This window comes from Heterocephalus glaber, unplaced genomic scaffold, assembly GCF_053883595.1.
Source record: "Heterocephalus glaber isolate CG9 unplaced genomic scaffold, H.glaber_assembly_v1.0 deba00000818, whole genome shotgun sequence".
Taxonomy (NCBI): Eukaryota; Metazoa; Chordata; class Mammalia; order Rodentia; family Bathyergidae; genus Heterocephalus; species Heterocephalus glaber.
Window position 1 is genome coordinate 7,423,847 of NW_028258164.1, and position 16,084 is coordinate 7,439,930.

Below are 16,084 nucleotides of genomic sequence, written 5' to 3' on the forward strand. Positions count from 1 at the left end.
CACATTGGCTCATTCTGCTGCATAGACTTTCAATCGAGTTTTTAATCTCCTGGAAATCTGTTTGCATTTGTTTTCTGGGTTCCATTTGTTTCCTGTGGTGGGATTCCATCATGCTCCTCAGCTCCTGTATTTTTTTATCTGTGTCCTCTCTAGATTTATTAATCATGTCTTGCACTATGGGCACAATCTCTGCTGTTATGTGAGAAATTATTTCTGATTTCATTTTTTCCAGGTCCCATTTAGTTGCCAGTTCAGGGAGTCCAGATAGTTGAGTATCAGAGTGTTCCATTTCATTTCCATTTGGGGTTGGTGTAGGTGATCTGGAAGTCTGGTCCTGAGGCTTGTTTACGTGTCTTCTCATTTCAACTGGGGGAGCGGGCAGTGGTGCTGTTGCTGGCACCCTTGCAGCTCACCTCCTCTGTGCTGAGAGTGGCAGTAGGTTGGCTTGGAAGCCTCCTACTATGCATTGGGAGCTGTGGCATGTTGACCCAGAAGTCTCCTCTGCACTGGGAGCTGTGGCATGCTGATCTGGAAGCCTCCTCTGTGCTAGGAGCTGAGTAGCTTTATTCTTGATGGCACAAATTGAAAAACATCTAACTCAATCAACTGTGCAAAAGGTAAATAGATCATGCTGCACTTGTGTAATAAAATATAATACAGGAAAAATAAAATCAAAGATGATTAGCAACGACTTGGATGATTATCACAAGTATAATGTTGAACAGAAAATGCTACCACAAATGAGTATTACTGTATGAAGTAAGAACAGTGGTTACCATAGGGAACATTATTTGACTACGTGGGGATGGGATGAGAATGTTGGAACTCTGAACATGTTCTCTATCTTGAGCTGGGTGGAATTGATATGAGTGAATTCATTCCTTGGGCTTAACATTTAACATCATTGCAGTGTGTTATACTTATTTTATACCTGACGTAGAAAATTTAGATTGTAATGACAACTATACCCCAATCATGTATTGCTATAAAAACTACCCTGAAACTTAGTGATTTGAAATAACAATTTATTATCATCTGCCCTGGTTCTGTGGGCTGAATAGCCCCAGCTTGGCAAGTCTCACTTGGGGCCCTTCATGTAGTTATAGTCATGTAGTTATAGGGTTGGGACATTTGAAGGCTAAGGAGGGCTAGGCTTCTAAGACAGTGCCTACATGCACACATCTGACACTCACATGGGTAGGCTGGGGTAGCTGTGGGCCAGCCACACATCCATCTCACACAGTTCTTCAGTGGGATCAGATGGGGCTCTTTTACTGCATGGTGGCTTTGGGGTAGTCAAAATTATGGTATGGTAGTTGAATTTCCTAAAAGCGAGTATTCAGTTGACCAAGTTGCATCTAGTGAGATACTATGGCCTAGTCTGGAAGACATGAAGCAACCCTTGCCCTGTATTCTTGCCAGCTCAGACTCAAGAAGAGCACTCAAGAGAATGTTAGTGCTAGAGGCTGTGTTTCACTAGGTGGCATCTTTGAAAACTGGATGTCTTCCTATGGTAATTTAAATCCTTTGCTATTATTTGGTAAGCTATTCCCCCTTTTTAATAATTTTTTTTGTTTTGCACTGGAGATAGAATTCAAGTCCTTAGGCTTGCAAGGCAGGTGGCAGAACCACTGAGCTAAATCCCCAGCCCTCCCCTTTTTCCAAAAAAAGCATTTGTCTAATTTTGCTTTTTCAATCTTTCTACATTTATTCTTCTTCTTTCCATATTTTTTCAGTGAAATCTATTTTAATGGGTGCATAAAAATACATAATTGTTTTACAACTTAATAGTGAGATGATAGATCACTGTATTGAGTTGCATTTCCCTGACGTTTAGTGTCCTTGTTCCTTAGGTGGGTATTTTATATATTGATATATAATGCATCTTGCATTTAGCCTTAGGATTTATAAAATTAGAAGGTCAGTTTATTTTTAAATGTATTGCTGTAGAATTCTCTATAGTATGTGATTGCTAATACGTTGGGGTTTATTTATTTTATTGTACTTTGCACATTATTTTTCCTGGTTTTTCTTCTCTCCTTTGTTCACTTTGTTTCAATTGATTTTTTATCTCATTTCACTATTTTTCCCTTTAGAAATATATAGTCTACTTTTATTTTTTGATAGTTAACCATAGAACTTCATCATGTTAACAAAACCCTCATATGAATTTTATCTCTGCCCTTCTCCTGAAGCAAAAATAAGTTTGAGAATAATAAGTACCTGTGCTCCTTTTCTCTTTTATTGGTGTCCAGTATTTTGGATAGTTAGAAATTTAGAGCCAATTATAATAAGTAGAAGCATCATTGCTTTACCAATGTTTAATGAGAATAATTTCCCCACATATTTATCATCTATACTGATCATTTTCCTTGTACAAACCTTCAGAATTTATTTATCTGAAAATCCATACACCAACTCAGAGAAGAAGGGTCCATTGTGTAATGTCTTTGGACTGTTAAATATAACCCTTTGCTATATAGCCTTGATTTCCAGTAGCAAAGAGGTAGAATGCTGTTAAGGGCTATCAGAACCCTGGCCAAGGCTTTTCTCATACCACAGCCTGGTGATGCCAGGGATCTGACTTTCACTTCTGTCTCCTTTCCAATCAGTCCTAATGATATTAAAGTGGTCAAGACACCAATAAAATTCATCATATGCATAAAAAGAAAGGAAATGATATGGTGGAAATTATCTCAAAAATGAGGAATTGTAGCATGTATTGGCTACTGACAAAATGGCTTGGCCTATGGCTAATCCATTGCATATGTCAGTGTCAATAAGGACATGAAGTAATAATGTTAATTAAGCTTCAATCCAGGATGAAAAATGATTATGAGCATTAAGGAATAAAAATACATAATAAGAATCAGGTTTGACACAATCTGGGGAGAAGCTAGCTAAGTAAATGTCCAAAAACATACTTAGCAAAACATTCTAAGTAGCTCTGGTGAAAGTGGATGAACAGGACCCTTAAGTTGAGTTGACATTGAGTTAGGTATATCCATTTGTGCCTTAGAGGGACTGTGAAGAGGGCTGATGCAGTGAGCCAGGGAAGTTCTCTGTTTTTTGTGCTCACTGCCCTGGGAGTTCTCTTGAAAGCATCTGGTGGTGGCAAGGATCCTTCTATAATTTTTTTAATGTATTTATTTATTTATTTTTTATTAAATTCTTTTATTGGTGCATTGTAGGTATACAACACAATTACATTTCTCATTGGGAATTGTACCTTTACATAATGCATCTTGGTTCTTATTTTTTCCCCATTCCTAGCCCTCTATTCACCCTCTCCACCCTTCCCTATTTACAAAGACTTTATTTCCATTTTTTCCATTTCTCATCATTTTTCCTTTCTTTTCTTTCCTTTCCCCTGCCCCTCCCACTACCTCTACCCCTTTTGACCTTTTCTTCCTATTTTACGTTTTCGATTATTCATTCTAATCATTGGTACATTTTAGGTATACAATATAATGACATTCATCATTGGAAATTTGCACCTTTACATAGTCTCTCTTGGTTCTTATTTTTCACCCTTGCCCAGCCCTCCCTTCAACCCCTCCAGTCCTCCCTATTTACAAAGATTTGGTTCCTATTTTTCCATTTTCTCATATTAATCCCATTCCCTTCTTTCCTTTCCCCTACCCCTCCGATTTCCTTCCCCTTTGCCCTTTTTCTTCCTATTTCACATTACCTATTATACATTTAGTCCTTATTTACACTTTCAGTTTCTCACACCAGAAAAACTATTCAGTATTTACACATGTGTGTCGTATTTATTCCACTTAAGAGTATGACCTCATGTGCATCCACTTAGCTATAAATGTCTCTAATTTCTCATTTTTTATGGCTGAGTAGTACTCCATTTTATAAAAAAACCACATTTTCTTGATCCAGTCTCCAGTTGATGGGCAATTGGGCTGTTTCCAAGTTTTAGCTATTACAAACTGTGCTGCTATGAACATGGGTGCACATATATCACTGTGGTATGATTCCTTTAAATCTTTGGGGAAGATCCCCAGCAGTGGAATAGCGGGGTCAAATGGGACCTCTAGTCCTAGTTCTTTGAGGTATCTCCATACTGATTTCCACAGTGCTTGCACCAGTCTACACTCCCACCACCAGTGGAGCAGGGTTCCTCTGTCCCCACAGCCTCGCCAGCATTTGTTATTGGTTGATTTCATGATAGCAGCCATTCTTTCTGGAGTGAAGTGGAATCTCAGCGTTGTTTTCATTTGCATCTCTCGAGTGACCAGTGATGTTCAACATTTTTTCATGTATTTATCTGCTATTTTTACTTCTTTGTCTGAGAAATGTCTGTTCATTTCAGATACCCATTTTTGGATTGGGTCTTTAAATTTGGGAGGTCTGATCTTTTTAAGTTCTTTATAGATTCGAGATAGTAGACCTTTGTCTGAGGAAGAGTAGGTGAAGATTTTTTCCCACATTGCAGGTTGTCTCTGCACACTGCTGGTGGTTTCCCTTGCTGTGCAGAAGCCTTTTAATATGAAGAGAACCCACCTGTTGATTGTTTGTGCTAGTTCACGGGCAACTGAGGTTTGGTCATAAAATCTTTTTCTACACCGATGTCTTCAAGGGTTCTACCTAACCTCTATTCCAACTGGTTCAGAGTTTCTATTTTACTATTTAGATATTTAATCCATTTTGATTTTAGTTTAGTGCATAGTGAGAGATATAGGTCTAGTTTTAATCTTTGGCAAGTTGAAGCCCAATTTTTCCAGCATCATTTATTAAAGAGGTCATCTTTCCTCCAGTGAGGGCATTTGGCTCCTTTGTCGAAGATGAGATGGCTGAGTGTGTCTGGCATTGTTTCTGCATCTTCTAATCTGTTCCATTGGTCCTCAAGTCTGTTTCTTTGCCAGTACCATGCTGTTTTTATCACAGTAGCTTTGTAGCATAGTTTCAAGTTGGGGATTGTGACACCCCCTGCCATGTCTCTGTTACCTAGAATTGCTTTTGCTATTCTGGGTCTCTTCTTGTTCCAAAGGAATTTTTGGATTCTTTTCTCAAGGTCTATGAAGTATGCTGCTGGGATCTCAATTGGAATTGCATTAAATCTATATAGCAGTTTTGGAAGTATGGCCATTTTCACTATATTAATCCCTCCTACCCAGGAGCAGGGGATGTCTGTCCATTTTCTGATAGCATCTTCAATCTCTATTTTCAGAGTGCCATAGTTTTCAGAGAAGAGGTCTTTGATTTCTTTAGTTAGGATGATTCCTAGGTATTTCAGTTTTTTGGATGCTACTGTGAAAGGAATTATTTGCCCTATTTCTCTCTCAGTGAGTCTGTCATTGGTGTAGAGGAAAGCTTTTAATTTTTGTGTGTTGACCTTGTAACCCGCTACTTGACTGAATTTGGTTATTAAGTCTAGAAGACTTTTGGTGGAGTTCTTGGGGTCTTCTATATAGAGTATCATGTCATCTGCAAATAATGACAATTTGACTTCTTCATTTCCTATCTTTATTCCTTTTATTTCTTTCTCTTGCCTAATTGCCATGGCTGTTTCCAGAACTATATTGAACAAGAGTGGTGATAGTGGACATCCTTGTCTTGTTCCTGATTTTAGTGTGAAGGATTTCAGTTTTTGACCATTTAGTATGATATTGGCTGTTGGTTTTTCATAGATGACTTCTATCAGTTTAAGACAGAGACCATCTATTCCAATTTTTTATAGGGTTTTTATCCTAAATGCATGTTGGATTTTGTCAAATGCTTTTTCTGCATCTATGGAGGGAATCATATGGTTTTTGTCCTTGGCTCTATTGATATAGTGTATTACATTGATTGATTTTCATATATTGAACCATCCCTGCATCCCTGGGATGAATCCCACTTGATCAGGGTGTATGATTTTCTTGATGATCTTCTGCATTCTGTTTGCCATTATCTTATTAAGGATTTTTGCATCTATGTTCATTAGTGAGATTGGCCTATAGTTCTCTTTTTCAGTTGGGTATTTCTTTGCTTTGGGGATCAAGGTGATGCTTGCTTCCAGGAATAAATTTGGGAGTATTGCTTCCCTTTCAATTTCATTGAAGAGTTTAAACAGTAGTGGCAGCAGTTCCTCTCTAAATGTCTTGTAGAATTCAGCAGTGAAGCCATTGGGGCCCGGGCTTTTCTTAGTTGATAAGTTTTTAATTACATTTTCAATTTCATTGGCTGATGTTGAGTTGTTCAGAATTTTTAGGTCTTCTTCATTCAACTTTGGTAATTCCTATGTATCTAGGAATCTGTCCATTTCTTCTGTGTTGTTCATCTTATTGGCGTATAGGTTCTGGAAGTAGGTATTGAGGATCCTCTGGATTTCTGCTGGGTCTGCTGTAATTTCACCCTTTTCATTGCTAATTGCATGAATTTGGGCCTTTTCTTTCCATTTTCTGACAAAGTTGGCTAAAGGTTTGTCAATTTTGTTGACTCTTTTGAAGAACCAACTCTTGGTTTTTGGTATCATTCTCTTAGTCTCCATTGCATTGATTTCTGCTCTGATCTTTATAATTTCCTCCCTTGTATGAGCTTTGGGGTTGTCCTGCTCTACTTTTTCTAGAAGCTTGAGGTTCAGCATCAGGTTGTTTAATTGGGCTTGTTCTGTTTTCCTAATATGCGTATTCACTCCTGTGAGTTTCCCTAGTAAGACTGCTTTCATTGTGTCCCATAGATTCTGATATGTTGTATTGTCATTGTCATTTAATTGAAGGAACTGTCTGATTTCTTCTTCAATTTCCTCTGTGACTCATTGCTTATTCAGAAGTGTGTTGCTCAATTTCCATGTGTTTATGAAATTTTTTGAGTTTCTTTTGCTATGGATCTCCAATTTCATTGCACTATGGTCTGATAATATACAGGGGATAACTTCAATTCCTTTGCACTTACTTAAACATGTTCTATGTGTGAGTATGTGGTCTATTTTGGAGAATGACCCATGTGCAGCTGAGAAGAATGTGTATTCTGATTTTGTGGTGTGGAAGACTCTGTAAACATCTGTTAAGTTCATTTGTTCAAGAGTTCGATTGTGTTCTAGTATTTCATTACTTATTTTTAGTCTAGTTGATCTATCTATTAGTGACAGTGGGGTGTTGAGGTCCCCCAGTACTATTGTATTAGTGCATATATGACTTTTCATGTCCATTAGTATTTGTTTTACATAGTTGGTGCACTAGTGTTTGGTGCATATATATTTATGATTGTCATCTCTTCCTCTTGGATTCTTCCCTTTACAAGGGTGTAGTGCACTTCTTCATCTCTCTTAATCAGTGTTGGTTTGAAATCTACTTGATCTGCCAAGAGGATAGCTACTCCTGCTTTTTTTCGGGTTCCTGTTGCATGCAGTACTGTTTTCCACCCCTTAACTTTCAGTTTATGAGTTTCCTTTTGAATGAAGTGTGTTTCTTGTATGCAGCATATTGTTGGATTTTGCTTCTTGACCCATTCTGCCAGTCTATTTCTTTTGATTGGTGAATTGAGACCATTAATGTTGATGGTTATAACTGAAACATATTGACTTGTCATTGCCATGACTTTTTCTTTTTGTTGGGTTCTCCCCCTTTACATTTAATTTCTTGTCATGCCAGATGGGTTCATTCTGTTTTGCTTCCTGGGGTTGTGATCCTCAATGTCTGTTCCTAGGATATTGTGTAAAATTCTTTGGAGTGCTGGTTTGGTATTTACGAAGTTCCTAAGGTGCTCTTTGTCATGAAAGTATCTTATTTCTCTATCAATTTTGAAAGATAGTTTTGCAGGGTACATCAATCTAGGTTGGAGGCTGTTTTCTTTAAGGGCTTGGAGTATGTCACTCCAAGCTCTTCTTGCCTTGATGGTTTGTGTTGAGAAGTCTGCTGTGATTCTGATGGGCTTTCCTTTGTATGTGATTTGTTTCTTTTCCCTGACTGCTTGGAGAACTTTGTTCTTCTGTTGTGTTTCTGGAATCTTAACAATTATATGCCTATGTGTAGTTTTTTTTTGATCTAGGCTATTTGGAGTCCTATATGCCTCACTTATCTGTATGTCAAGCTCTTTCCCCCTGCTTGGGAAGTTTTCTGCCATTATTTCTGTGAAGAGATTTTTTTATGTCATCTCCACTCTCTCCTGTATCTTCATTGAGCCCAATCAGTCTTGTTATTCTTCTCTGCATCATCTAGCAGCTGTTGGATTGATTTCTCATGTTCCTTTATAATTTTGAAGCAATTTTTCTTTTCCTGGTCACTAATTGCAATCTTATCTTCTATATCTGAAATTCTGTCCTCACATTGGCTCATTCTGCTGTGTAGACTTTCAGTGGAGTTTTTCATGTCCTGGAAATCTATTTGCATCTGTTTTATGGATTCCATTTGTTTCTTATGTTGGGATTCCATCATGTTCCTGAGCTCCTCTCTAGATTTATTAATCATGTCTTGCACTAGGGGCACAATTTCTCCTGTTATCTGAGAAATTATTTCTGATTTCATTTTTTCCAGATCCCCTTTTGTTTCCAGTTCAGTGGGTCCAGGTTGTTGAGTATCAGAGTGTTCCTTCTCATTTCCTTTTGGGGTTGCTGTAGGTGATCTGGAAGTCTGGTTTTGAGACTTATTTACGTTTTCCTTATTTTGACTGGGACAGGGGGCTGTTAGTGCCTGCATGGATTACCTCCTCTGAGCTGGGAGAGGTGGGACAGGGGCCAGGAGCAGCGGTAGGGATGTTGACCCAAAAGCCCTTTCCTGTGGGCTGGGAGCAGCAGGAGGGATGGTGGCTGGGAAGCCCCTTCCTCTGCACCAGGAGCAGTGGTATGGTGGCTCAGAAGCCCCTACCTCTGGGCCAGGAGCAGTGGGAGGGATGGTGGCCCAGAAGCCCCTTCCTCTCGGCCAGGAGCAGTGGGACAGAAGGTGGCCCAAAAGCCCTTTCCTGTGGGCTGGTAGCAGCGCGAGGGATGGTGACCCAGAAGCCCCTTCCTCTGGACCAGGAGCAGTGGGACGATGGCTCAGAAGCCCCTACCTCTGGGCAGGGAGCAGCGGGACTCAGTACCTTGGTCTGGTGGTCTGGTGTCCTCTGCATCTTTGTAGTGTGGAACCAGGTGGCTGTCTGTCTGCAGAGGGCTGATTTGGCGTGTTCTGCATGACTGGGGACCTTGGTAGGGCATGGGCAGACCTGCCTGTCTGCAGCGGGGTGATTAGGTGTGTTCAATCCTTCTATAATTTGATGAGTCAAGTCTTAATCCTAACTTTGTAAGCTAGCCACCTCAGAAAAACAGAAGCAAACATTAAGTCAAGTTACACCCAGGAGGCTGGTGAAAAAAGCAGAATATGTATGGGGAAAACCTGGTAAGGTCTTTCTAACTGCTATACCTTTTCAAGACTGATTCATTAAATCAATAATCCCGTGATGTTCAGATCCTAATGAATTTCTTTCACCTCTTAGAACCTTTTTCCCTTGGACAATACTTACTATGAACTCTCTTACAGTAATATGATTTAAAGTAAATTGCTGTCAAAACCTCTTTGTCACAAAGATACACAAGGTAAAGAGATAAATATTTATAGAAAAATTTTAATTAAGCCTATCGATGTATGAAGAAATTGACAAGAGGCAGTCATGAAGTAACTACCTCATTGAGAAAATGAGGAAATTTTCTTCATGATTTTGAGGAAATGTAGAGCCTCCAGCCTGGACATTGTTGATGCATATGGCACTGCCAACCTGTAGTCCGAGTGACTGACAACCTTGATTGCCCTGGCATGATGATGTTGAGGATATGGCACAAAAAGCTAAGAATGGCTATAATTACATTTACTGCTCAGACATCCTTTTCTTTATGAGAATTTCACTAATATCATCTCAATACTCTCAATCTCTGTGTATCTTCCATACATTTGCAAGTTAAATTGGGATGTCATCTTGAGCATGATGTATGTTTTGGATGGATCTTGTATCATTGGGGCCACCACCAGAGGGCAGATTAGAGCACCCAGGATTATGGATCATGGTATTAGCCCTGCATCCTCCAGAGGAGGGGACAGAAGAATAGAGCATTCTGTGACCTTGCCTCAGAGAAGGTGGTGTGAGGACAACACTGACAATGCTGATGCTTCTGCTGCTTCTGGGGCCAAGTATGGGCCTTATTATAGCTGAGGGCTTGGGCATATGAGTGTGTGTGTGTGCGTGTGCTTGTGTGTTGAAAAGTGTTAAGTAGTAGCCAGCCCTTGTGGGCTGCCTGTGCTACTTGGGGTGAGCAGGAGTGTCCAGGCTGTCTAAAGTACAAAGGGTAAAATGCCAGTCATGGGAGGCCGAGGTTACAATCTCAGGGAGTCTGAGAAGATAACTGTACAAAATAAAAGCATATATAGGATTTTCCAGGAGCTAGGAGAAGGGTGACAAAGATATCTTCTTTTCTGGGATTCTATCTGACTCACATCATGTCTAACTGTGGTCTTGCTGGCCACTTTTGTCCCTCTGTCCCCTGTTTCAGCAGGTTTTGGGCTTGGGGCTCTTGTCCTTCAACACCCAAGTGGGGCCATCTGTAATAGTGGATCCTCTGTGAAGATTGAATGTCACTTTGTGGACTTGCAAGCCACATCTGTGTTTTGGTATCGTCAGCTCCCAAAACAGAGCTTCGTGCTGATGGCAACTTCTAACATGGGCTCCAGTGCCTCATATGAACAGGATTTTGCCGAGGCCAAGTTTCCCATCATCCACCCAAACCTGACCTATTCAAGTCTGACCTTGACCAGCACTCATCCTGAAGACAGCAGCTTCTACTTCTGTGGTGCTAGTGACACAGCGCTTGGTAGAAATCAGAGAGCCAGGCAAGAACATTTGCAGCAGTCTGTTCTGTAGAAGGAGGTGTGGGGAATGAAAACCACAGCTTCTCTGGTTGACATATCTCTGTGTGTGTGGGGAGGGAGCGAGCGAGCGAGAGAGAGAGAGAGAGAGAGAGAGAGAATATCTGAGTATTGAGTAGAAAAGGAGATATGTTGTCTGAGACAAAGGAAAATAGGAATTTATTCAGTTCCATACAGAAAAGTCCCCTGACTACTTAGATCTTTGCACTGAATCTGCCACATGTGAGTCTTGAATTCTGAGACATATCTACACACGATCATATGGGTAGATCTTAAGACAACTCTGTAGGTCACGGTGTCTTGTCTCTGGTAAGCTGTGGTGTCGAGTTCTCCAACACTATTCATCCCTGCCTTGTCACAATGCTGGGCCCTCAAGATTTGGGAAATCATGCAGCAGCCAAGCAGAGAGAGTCACTTATGGATGAGACCAGTGATGAGCTATGTAGGGACTTGGCTGATGAGGGTGAGACAGCCCGAGAGGCACAGGAGGGGCCCCTGTACAGCCAGGCACAGCACATTTGAAGCACCCCTAGAGAAGGTGTTGAGAGCTGCTCTTAACACAGGTGTGAAGGGGAAGAGGAGGAAAGGAAGCCTACGTGGTAGACTTCAGACAGCATGGCTTGTCAGCTGAACTAGAAAGTTCTGACAAGCTAGAAAGTAAGTGGCACGGGGGGTATAGGTCCTTGAAAAATTTCTTTCCTGACAGAAAGGAAAAAATTACTTTGACCATAAATCTGTATGATCCAAAGAAAATGAGAAAAAGACTTTAACATACATTTATTAGAAGAAACACGTATTTCTAATAAACATGTGAAGAGATGAGATGAAAGAGAGCAACATAGCTATAAATCTAAATATTGTCAAGGTCTGTTTTGCATATTGTTGTGAAAGGAGGAAATGTTTCGAAAAGTCCCTGGTATATTTTGAATAAATAAATAAATAATAAAAAACTGAAAAACAATGCCTGTGTTTTATGAACCACAAGTTAAGATTAATCCAGTCCAATGTGTATGAGAGCAAAAAGGAGAGAAAACACAAATAGATGAAAAGATTAGAAGGGATTAAAGATCTTAAAAGAGGAGGGTAAAAAGCCTTTTTTAAAATGAGAACTGGGGAGTATAGCTTTCTCAGCTTCTATTGCCCCCAAGTATAAATCCATCAGAGTCACCGTAGCAGACAATCTGCCTACCAGCAGACCTGAGCCTCTGTGAATTCCTTTGTAACAGAGAGCAGACATTTAGGCATCATGTGTAAAAATGACAGCACGCAGATAAGACCTTGTCCTTGACCCAAGTGGGACTTCACAAGAGCAGGATGGGACCTACTTTAAGTCCTCCATTACCTTGGATACCTCCAACCTGAATACCCATTTCTTATTCAGTACCCTACCTTACACACAAAAGATTTCCAAGATATGGGTCAGCTGGCATTACAATTCAATATTTCCACAAAACCAATTCTTGGAATCAGTTTCCAAGAATCTCAACCCAATCATGAGAGGGCATAGACCACAGGTGGCTGAAGGGAAAGATTTGATTCTGTACTTCACGATTTCAAAACACTGCTGTCATTTTTTTCCTCATCAGGAAGTGGAAAGCAGTCGACTACTTCCGACTGACCAGCAGTCAATCTCAGTGAATATTTGATGTCCTTTATCTGTAATTTATTCTCAGGCACCATCTGAAAAGTCAGTTATGATTCCTTTGTTTTATCTAACAGAAATGTACTGTGGCTAACTTACTGCAGATGACTGAGTCAAACATGCCCTGCAGAGTCATATATTTAGGGTTTTTATTCCATTTAAGAAAGGTTCTGGGGAAAGCATTAAATATTGTCACTGAATACTTTACATCAAGATAAGCTGGATTTAATTAAGTAGGCCCAGAGATAATGAAAGAAAGAGCATTTAAGAAAGATGGAAAGGCCAGTGAAAAATGTTTCAGTCAGGAGAGTAATCAGTGAGCTTAGTGAATGGAAGGAAATTAGCAATGATGCAGGAACAGAGTGAGGAAGGCATGAGTACAGGGTGAGGTTGAGAGAGGAAGAAAGATATCAGACCATTCACGACCTTATAAGTCATGGTAAATTGTATAGAATTTAACATAAAGTTTATCAGAAGTGATTGTGGTTTTAAACATTTGACCTCTGAGGTAGTCAGATGTGTGTGCATGTGTGTGTGTGTGTGTGTGTGTGTGTGTGTTTAATCACCCTGGCTACAGTGGATCCTGTGGGAGAGGTAAGATTTTATCTAAAGGTAAACTTTCCTGTGGATTTTCAGTTGGGGCTGAGAATTAAATAGACATACTACAGATTCCATAAGAAAGAGTGAATAAATTTATTTACTACAAGATTTATATGTCATGGGATCCTTCCAAAGATATAAAAACCCAAATATGCAGTGAGAGTTGAACACATATACTGAATTAGACAGAGTAGTAAATTGTGAAGATGTAACAAGACAAATGGGCCCAGCTAGCACAGTTACCTGAATGGAAAATTACTAGGAGAAGGATTATTCTAACAAGGTTGTTTTCCACTGATTTCCCTTGACCTCAGCTTTCTGTACTGCTGAGAAGAAAATAACTTTCCTTCAGGTGTGAGGAGAATGTCTTTCATATGGGGTTTTACATTCCACTTATAGGAAGCAAAGGGAGAGGGTCAGAGTGCCCTTCTTGCACCTACTGCCTCTCTAGTGTCTTTATCTCAAAGTAATCTTTTTGTCAAAGTGGCATATGTTTGGGTGGCGCATTGCCCCACCCCAGCCTTCAGCAGTGTGGAGAGAATTGACCCAAAGAAAACAAGTAACCAGTGCAGTAGATCAGCAAAATAATAGAGTGGCTGCCATGATTACAGTAGTGATGGAAATGTAGGGAAATGGGGGGTTTTAAAGGCATTTGGGAAGTACATCAAAAGACCTGATAATTGATTTGATATGAGCACCAATAGACAGGGGTATAAAGGTGATTACTATAGCCACATGGGTTAGGAAAAAAATAGTGACTTACTTTGAGGTTAGGGAAACCTCAGAGACAGAAACCCAGCAGCAAATATGCAGAAAGCTGTTAGATTACAAGTTCATGGACTCAGAATATGGATCAGGTGGAGAGGAAAATATTTGAGACATTTGGCGTAATTGGAAAGTGCATACAATCCTTTGTTGACAGAATATATAATGAAAAGAGCAGACAGCTTGGGACGGATATTGAAGTACACATTCACTTTCAACAGTGATCAATGTCATGCCCACATACTAGCAATAAACTGTTGAAATATGTATATATATTTAAAAAAAATTTTTTTCAGTACTAGGAGTTGAAACTATTGCCTTCATCCTGAGCTACATTCCTAGCCCTTTTTAAATCCTTATTTTGAGACCCAAAAGAAAAGAATGATACATTCTACTAGATTGAAAAAAATGTAAAGCACCACAAAGAGTAAAAGCATAAGTCACAAATTGAAAAGATATTAGCAACCCATACAGCTATCAAACATTTAATGTTTAGAATATACAAAAAAACAAATAAATACTAGGCAAACAGGCAACAGAAATGTGGACAAAGGCAAGTTTACAGAAAACACTGGGAGTTTATAAATATAAAAAAAGATGTTCAACTTCCTTAGCAATTAGAAGTGCAAACTGAAACGCTATATGGCTGGACATGGTGGCACATGCCTATAATCCTAGCACTTGGGAGGCGGAGACAGAAGGATTTCTGCAAGTTTGAGGCCAGCCTGGACTACATAGTGAGACCCTGTCTCAAATAAATAAATAAATAAATAAATAAATACATACATACATACATACATACATACATAAATAGATAGATAAATAGATAAAGAAATAGATAAATAAATAAATTTAACCAAACAGACTATTAAAATTTAAAGGATATGAAATACTAGTTATAGCCCTAGCATTTGAAACACAAACTGTTGGTGGGATTATTTGTTTGGCTTAATCAGCTTGGAAAGCATTTGTTATATTATATAAAGTTGACATTTTGAATAAGACTCTGTCTTTATGTACCCAATGATAGAGAAAATCTTGCTCCTTGATACTTAGAGACATCTACAAAAATACAGTACTGTTTGTGGTATCACAAAAGCTTAAAGGGAGTAAGTTGAGCACTAATTCAAGAATGGATAATAAATTCTAGCAAGTTGATGTAATGGAATGGTAAATATTAGTGAAAATGAACTATTTAAATATTGTATGGGTCGACATGAATTATAATGAAAAAATTACTATCATAGAAAAATACAAACAATGATTCTCCTTGGAGTTAAATTTAGAAGACACACATTAAATAATACATTACTTACAGAATCTTATGTAAATGCTAAAAAATATAAAGAAAAACTATTATATGATAAATCTAGACGGTAGAGTTATAGCTACCTTGGTGTGATGGAGAAAGAACTATGAAATCTGAGAGAATGATATAGGCTGAAAAACTCTCAGCCATAATCCATATCTGAAGCTGATTGGTTCAGGCAAAGGAATTCATTTTATTATTTCTCTATGGGCATTGCACATTCATCGTAAGTATTTTCTGTATGATTCAACTTCTAATTCTTTAAAGTGATTGCTGAGTGATGATATAAGTGTTGCAAATACTATGATTGCTGTATCCTGAATTGAATGGTTCATTACCTGAGATGAAATGAGGAGGGCAGGAGAAAAACTGACAAGTTTAAAGGCAAATAAATTAAAGATGTGTGATTTTATTACAAAGCATAGAATGAGTGAGTCACAAAAGAAGAAGATAATAGCAGGCTGGATCTCACACTATTTGTTTTCATCAACTAAGACAAAGCTTGTCCTTCCCCATCCCATGGAATGTTTTTTCCTATAAGTACAGCAACTGTGAAGTGTATGGGAAGTGATCATGTCGCAGGAGCTTGCTGGTGGGGAATGAGACCACCTGCCACTGCCTGTGTCCTGAGCCAGTGACGAGCTTCAGACTCCTCAGCTGTGTAACCCTGCTTTTCTGGGAAGCAGGCAGATCCCTGCTCTGAATTGGTTGTATTCTGGTTTCTGCACTTTCTCTTGCAGCTGCAATATCAGGTTCCCTTCTGGGATTTCTCTCCAGCTTCTGTCTCCTTTGTCCACAGGCTCCATGGATACTGAAATCACACAGACTCTTAGACATCTGATCAAAGGAAAGGATCAGAAAACAGAGATTTATTCTGTCCCTCAAAAAGAACATAGGTTTGTTTATTGGTGTCATAAGAAATTGGAAGAAGAGCTCAAG

General features: G+C 39.2%; 1 protein-coding gene, 1 long non-coding RNA gene and 1 gene segment (V, D, J or C); 2 read left to right on the forward strand and 1 right to left on the reverse strand.

Annotated features, from left to right (window-relative positions):
* LOC101709223 (T cell receptor beta constant 1-like) overlaps positions 1-16,084 on the forward strand; it is a 225,627-nt gene that overhangs the window by 91,762 nt on the left and 117,781 nt on the right.
* LOC101714129 (T cell receptor beta constant 1) overlaps positions 1-16,084 on the forward strand; it is a 197,134-nt gene that overhangs the window by 71,465 nt on the left and 109,585 nt on the right. For 2 of the 23 annotated variants that reach the window (XR_015449879.1, XR_015449886.1), the window contains exons 1-2: positions 9,917-10,097; positions 10,457-10,774. The exons of 16 other annotated variants lie outside the window; for them this stretch is intronic. The gene's annotated coding sequence lies outside the window, so the exon portion shown is untranslated. Of the gene's footprint in view, positions 1-9,916; positions 10,098-10,456; positions 10,775-16,084 lie in introns of those variants that run through there. 5 more of the 23 variants (XR_015449881.1, XR_015449891.1, XR_015449889.1 and 2 more) reach the window with 4 other exon arrangements.
* LOC147828950 (uncharacterized) overlaps positions 15,535-16,084 on the reverse strand; it is a 29,923-nt gene continuing 29,373 nt past the window's right edge. The window contains exon 5 of the long non-coding RNA XR_015449896.1: positions 15,535-15,956. This is a non-coding gene — a long non-coding RNA (uncharacterized LOC147828950). The remainder of the gene's footprint in view (positions 15,957-16,084) is intronic.